Genomic DNA, 7,291 nt, shown 5'->3' with positions numbered 1-7,291 from the left:
AAATACCTTACCCTTACCAAAAATTTTTTTTTGATTAAATTTTTAGAACTATTCTAAATAATTTTTTTTTAAAATTAAAAGGCAAAAATATAGCTGTTGACCAACCGTTACAAATAAAAACACCAACCCAATCTGCCTATTTATAGAGCACCCAAACCAAAGGAAGAGGCAAATCTAGAAACACCTAAATCAACATTCAAAAGTCGAGAAACTCTAAGCTCTTCACGTTAGCATCCCAGCAAAACGACAAGCGGCCAGTTTAAACGAACCCGAGTTGAGTAACCGACAGAGGAAAGAGGCATCGAAATATGCAAGTAGTCATTCTTCACAAAGGAGATAGAATGACATCAGATGTTTTATCAACACAAAGTCAACCTGTAAAAATGTGCTCACACGTTTATAGGTTCCAAGGTAATTGACTATTTATATTTTGAATCGAACATATTCCTGGTATTTGGCGTGTAACTTGTTTTTCAGTAGAGAGCAAAAATCATCAGCTTCCGCACATTTCAATCGAGTTGCAGCACCACTTTACCGAGAATTTGCCTCTTCTCTTTAGCCTCGTGCGCTTCCCTCACTTGTGTGATTGGGAATGTTTTATCAACAGGTATATATGAAACCTCCCGGCTTTAGATAGCCTGCAGATCTCCCTTAAACCTAAGCAGTCGGGCTCCATGAATGCATAATAATAACCTACCACCATCAGGAGGGCAGACAGAAGATTAATATGCATGGTGAAGCATGACTGACATGATCAACAGGATATGCCGTTTCCTCTATAAACCACTATTATGTAAAAAGTATACTAGCACAAGGGAGGGAAGAACGCTATATAAAGAAAACGAGATTTATAAGATGGACATTGTATCCAATGAACCTAGGGGCACGAATTTGAAAATGAAAACAAAACTTTCCCAAGCAAGAAATGGAAGAATGGAGATACATAAAACAGGGGAAGTGACAGCTAGCAAGTTCAGAAGCTAATTGATCTGCCCACATCATGATCCTTAATCCCTACACCTATACACCAGCTTTCCCTTTCTTCGGTCAATTTCTTTAAATTGATGACTTATGCAGATTATGTATAACACTCGATCGCTCCTAACCATTAAGGAAGATAGATAATAATTTGCAAAATGTATGTGGAAGAATCCGAGAATACATCACAGGCTGAAGTTTCCAGGAGGTCTCAACCTACTTTGAAATCAAATTATCAAGTTTCCTGTAATCTTCTAAATGAAAGGGCTAGCCCATTCTATAAAGGCTGAGTTTGAATTAGGGAAGTTTCATACGACTGGCATATGCACAACTCACTGCTATAAGACCTTTTGAACTTCTAGTGCAGTCAACAGTAATGTACCTGGAAAGAAATCTATGGGACTCAAGCCGCCTTTTGGAACAAAATGGAGATGCAACGGCTGTACCACATCCAGTCATCTCCCATACAAAAGGAAAAGTAATCCCCAACATTTCCAGTATGTCACAACCATCATTTCTTCGTATTTTTCTTTATTGACCACTATTTCAATCTATACATCAAATCTTTCAAATAAGAAGAAGATGGTCCAGCAAATTAATAATTTCAAAAAAAGGAAGTGTAAGCCTGCACGGTAACCAGGAAAGTTGACCATATTTTGTCAAGCAGTACGGGCCGAGGCCCCAGATTTAACAAATTGGGCCATATGACCAAGTCGTTCTGCCTTGAGGTTCTTGTAATTTTGGAGAAAAACAAAAGATAGAATTGGACAATGCAAAAGAGTGTTAAGACACACTAGCAGTAAAGCCAAAATAATATATTTTTTTTGGTTGGATAAAAAGAATAATGTTTGAGGGATATCATTTTGTCTATCTATTGAATCGTCTAGTGTGGAAGGTTCAAGTAGAGAAAAGCATAACCATACCTATTCCATGATAGTAGCTGTAGAGAAATTTTTTCCGCAGAAACACTTTCGAATATGCATGAAACCCAACAGCATCTAAAACCATTGATCTTGCATCCCCCTGCGACAGAGGTCGAAAGAAGTTGGAACTTGCAATCCTCTGCGAGAGGAGGAAACCATACAATTGCACTTTATCCTACCTGTAGTGTCGTATAACGTCCACCTCTTTTCAAAAAATTAATACCAATTTTCTCGGTCTTTTGTCCACCTATAGTATCCAAAACCGCATCAAACGCCCCTTTTATTGCCAATTCGATATCCTGTCAAGCAACAGTAATCATTTGTTTAAAGAGGAGAAAGCAGGCACATTGATTCCAATGAGGAAGTTCTACGAGAAAATATTTATTGCTCCGGTAATAGGCACGGAACTTCCTTATTTCCATGTGAAGAAATGGGGTTTTTTTTTTTTGGCCAACCATGTCATGAAATGGTGAAAGCAAACACAAAATGAATAAATAGATTCAACAGTACAACAGACAAGTGCCCACATTCGAATGAGTTTCCATGGTTGAGCAATCTCGATGCTTTATCATATAAATGATTTTCTCCACTATAAAATCTAGAAATGTAGAAAATATAATAACAACCAATGGCATACCTCGATGTAGCCAACAGCCTGCTAAGCGCCAGTTGCCAAAGCTCAATGAATGCTTTGACTGCCACAAATGGTTACAACTTGGCATCCATTAGCTACTGCAAGCTGAATTGCTGCAAAACCTACAGCTCCACCACCACCAATAACTAGCAGCCTTTGCCTGCCAAAAGGAAACAAGAAGGCAACTCTTAGAACAGGTAAAAGGAGTTGTCCATTAAGTTGATCAGAATAGATGAGTTACTAGAAGATCATTTCTTACCATGAATAAGAGCTACACCACCTAACTCAAAATAGAAACCTCATTGGAATTCCCAATGGGAAACGAATTGGTTTCACTAGGACAGAATATGTTAAATAACTCTATCTTTCCATCACATGCTAGGAAAATCAAACAAACTGTGAAGTATCCTCATTTTGGACCATATATCAAAGATAGTCCAGCTGTCTTTCACGCACCTTCCTTCTTAACAAGTTGATTGTTGTTCAAAACTTTGTAAAGACGGGCCATAAAGGTCAAAATAGAAAAAGGACATCAACTAGAGAAAAGTCAGACACAGCATCGGGCAACTAGAAGCAAATTGTTAACTTTCTTTGAAGTTCAGTCCAAAATGGAAATATTCTGAAGATGCATAGAAATTCAAAACGTACCCTTCACTTATCCTAGCAGTCCTTTTTAAAGCTCTCCATGTAGTCAATGCAGCAAAAGGGATGGCCAACGCTTCCTATAAGATGTGAGTCTTCCGATGTCATTTTCCAATGCTAGCTAATAAGCACAATGCTAAAGAGCACCACATGCATAATTGCGAGAGCCATACAAGCGTGAAAAATACTTTCACATAAAACTTCATAAAAGAAGTCAACGCCTACCTCATGTGTAATTGACTTAGGTTTTTGAGTGAGATCATATTCCGAGAGTATTGCATAGTCAGTGTAAGTACCCCTACTAGCGGTAGGATGCAAAGCACCAAAAACTTCTTGGCCTACATTTAAATACCGAACCGAAGCTCCAACTGCTACACTTCTCAACTAATATCGCGACCCAAAATGAGAGGTAGAAGTCGTTCAAATGTTGAGTGGCCGTAACCAGAACGCATCTACAAATAGAACGAATTTTTATCATAAAACAACAGCTGCGCACTGTGAAAATAACTCCATCAACACTCAAGTCACCGAATCATACATGGTGAAACCAATTTAACGCCTAAAATGCTAAGCATTTTCGCGTGTACAATTTAACCAAATAAACAGTTTCCAAGGGAACACCAATTATATCGAGCTAGTGAATTATGTGCCTTTGCTACTTAGACTAAATATCAAACCAAAGCTCACTGTCTAATTGACCCCAATCCATGCCGGACAAAATTCCGTAGGCATTGGCAATACACTTCAGCGTCCTATCAATGGGACCGCGATTACCAATGGCAACAACCAATACATAACAGGCTGCAACCCGAGATAGGTACACACTTCGAGTTTGCTTCGTGCTCAGCGAAGAGTTTCTAGCTTTCGGAGAAAAGATTCAGTAACCTAAGTCCTAGTTCGAATTTGCACCAGAGTTCACCATACAGCTAAAGCAAAAGGGATCGAGCTCATCACGACTTTCAGATCACATAAGCTCTGAACGACCCAAAAAAGCAACCAAATGACAGCAAAACCGAACTTCAATTAAAATAATAATAATAATAATAAGCAGCTAAGTGGTAACTCACTGCAAAATCGATCAGATTGATGGACACAGAGTGAGCGCGAACGAGGACCTCATAGTGCACAAGTTCAGGGACATTGAGATTGTCTCGGAGCTCCAACACCTCTGGGCCGCCAAACCGCCGCAACAACACGGCCCTGCAATCGGTGATGGGGGCCTAGAAGGCGGACGAGGAAGCGATTCCTCGCCGACACTTCTGCAATTGCGGATTCCGTCCACGATAGTGGTGATTCTACTACGGGTAGGGTTCTTGATCACGCGACGCTCACTACAAAAAAACTGGATTTTTGCCACGAAAATTTGCGACGAAAAAATTTTCGTTGCAAATTTGCGACAAATTTTCCAACGAAAAGTAAAATTCGTTGGAAATTTCCAACGAAAAAATTTTCATTGGAAAATTAGTTGGAAATTTCCAACGAAACAAAATTCGTTGGAAAATTCGTTGTAAATTTCCAACGAATTTTTTTCCGTTGGAAATTTCCAACGAATTTTCCAACGAATTACAAAAAACCCGGTACTGTTCGCCATTTTTTATATTCGTTGGAAAATTTGTTGGAAAATTCCAACGAATTTTCCAACGAATTTCAATTTTCCGGGCAATTATTTCAGTTTGTGCAATTTTCGTTGGAAAATTCGTTGGAAATTTCCAACGAATTTTCCAACGAATTTCAATTTTCGGGCAATTATTTCATTGTATACAATTTTCGTTGGAAAATTCGTTGGAAATTTCCAACGAATTTTCCAACGAATTTCAATTTTTGGGCAATTATTTCATTGTATACAATTTTCGTTGGAAAATTCGTTGGAAATTTCCAACGAAAAAAAATTTGTTGGAAATTTCCAACGAATTTTCCAACAAATTACAAAAAAAACCGGTACCGTTCGGCATTTTTTAAATTCGTTGGAAAATTCGTTGGAAATTTCCAACAAATTTTCCAACGAATTTCAATTTTTGGGCAATTATTTCATTGTATACAATTTTCGTTGGAAAATTCGTTGGAAATTTCCAACGAAAAAAAATTTGTTGGAAATTTCCAACGAATTACAAAAAAAACCGGTACCGTTCGGCATTTTTAAAATTCGTTGGAAAATTCGTTTTCCAACGAATTTCAATTTTCCGAGCAATTATTTCAGTTTATACAATTTTCGTTGGAAAATTCGTTGGAAATTTCCAACGAATTTTTTTTCGTTGGAAATTTCCAACGAATTTTAATTTTCCGGGCAATTATTTTAGCGTCTCTCTCTCGCTCGCTCCCTCTGCTCCGCCATGGCCGTCTCCTTCATCTCCTTCCCCCCCAAGCCTCCCTTCTCCGAGTCCCTCTCTCCCTCAACTCGGCTGAGTCCATTCGACGCTTGACTCGCTCCCTGTTTCCTCCTCTCTCTCTCTCGGTCTCTCCTTCGCCTTCCACCTTCTCCCCGCTGCCTCCCCCGCCGCCCCCCCTCCTCCTCCGACTCGGCTCCGGTGCCATGGACACCAAGATCGGCATCCAGGTCATCCGCGACGTCGGCTCCGTCCCCGAAGGCGTCGGCTGCGGCCATCCAGGGCCGCCCCGCGGCGGTTGGCGCTCCCGACGCCACCATGGGCCGCCCCGACGCCCCGACGCCTCGTCGCCGGCGGGGGCCGAGCTCGCCCGGATCCGGGCGAGCTTGAGCTTGTCGCCAGCGAGGGCCGAGCTCCCCCAGATCTGGGCGAGCTCGGCCCTCGCCATGGCCGGCGAGGCCGCCACCCATCCCGCCTCACCGCCACCGTCCAACCGACCTGATCTCTCTCTTCCTTTCTCGGCCGCGTGAGCTGCTTGGAACCGCCGCTCGCCGGTCCGCGGGCCTCGCCGGCCATGGCGAGGGCCGAGGGCCATTTTTCGGCCGAAAAAAAAATTTTTGAAATTGAAATTTTTCGACCAAAAAAAAAAAAATTTGATGGAAAAAAACTTTCCACGATTTTTCGATCAAAAAAAAATTTGTAATTTCCAACGAAAAAAATTCGTCGGAAAAAAAAATTCGTTTTCAACGAATTTAGTCACGAGTTTTCCAACGAAAATATTTTCGTCGCAAATTTCCAACGAAAATTAAAAATTTTCGTCGGAAAATTTTCCAACGACCTATTACCAACGAATTTTTTTTCGTTGGAAAATTCGTTGGAAATTCGTTTTCCAACGAATTTTTCGTTGGAAATTTCGTCGGAAAAAATCAGTTTTTTTGTAGTGGCTGCAACTGCAAGAATCTCATGGCGCGTTCGTCGGTCGGTTGACGGAGGGAGCCCGAGGAACATGAGAGATGACAACGAAAGGAAGCGATGGCGGTTGCGAACTTTTTTTTTTTTTTTTTTGGTCGAAAGCAAATACCGTTTCATTCAAATAACGACGGATTACAAGAGTGAAGATGACTAGTGTCATTACATAATAAGTCCCAGAGAGGTTGCGGGAGTTTGTACAACCAGTTAGAGGAGAGTGTCCCTTTGCGGTGAGACTTGGCGATCCAATCTGCGACATGAGTAGCTTCATGTGAGCAATTGGCTAGAGAAATACCTTGCGAAGGGTTTAGATGAAAATTGCATTCCTCAAAAAGTTTTCTTAGAGCCCATGGGCTGAGGGCCGGTTGGGCAGAAAACGTCACAGTGGCAGCGTTGTCTGTGAAGATAGAAATCTTCTCTGCGATTTTGCCCTCCTTCACAGCCTCCTCATGCAGATAGCAGAACGCTTCCAGCACTGCTTTTCTTTCCACTTCCAGAGCTGATCCAGCATCCACCCGCTTAGCAAATCCTGTAATTATCAGTCCCCTATAGTCTCGCATAGGTCGGGAACTTCGAAGGGCGGCTTTTATACCTTTCGGGTCGGGACCCACAACGACTCGCATAGGTCTTAAACAAAAGGCTAAGCCCAATTTTTCTATTTCCCTCTTTGCCCCGCTTGCTAGCAAGAAATCCTAATTAGCGTTCAAACGGAAAATCATATGCTTTTAAGACATTATTAGACAAAAGGGACTCAATGACATATTAGGAGAGAAGAGGCCAATGATTTTAGGGACATTTTTTACATGCACGTATAGTAAATC

The 7,291-nt window shown here is 41.2% G+C and overlaps 1 pseudogene; it reads right to left on the bottom strand.

The window, feature by feature from the left end:
- Positions 1–274: 274 nt before the first annotated feature.
- On the bottom strand, positions 275–7,030 carry LOC115666772 (uncharacterized; annotated as a pseudogene).
- Positions 7,031–7,291: the final 261 nt, after the last annotated feature.

This window comes from Syzygium oleosum, unplaced genomic scaffold (genome assembly GCF_021117445.2).
Source record: "Syzygium oleosum isolate NSW1041296 unplaced genomic scaffold, Sole_v2.1 Sole_v2.13, whole genome shotgun sequence".
In the NCBI taxonomy this organism is placed as follows: domain Eukaryota; kingdom Viridiplantae; phylum Streptophyta; class Magnoliopsida; order Myrtales; family Myrtaceae; genus Syzygium; species Syzygium oleosum.
This window is presented reverse-complemented; position numbering and strand designations above follow the sequence as displayed.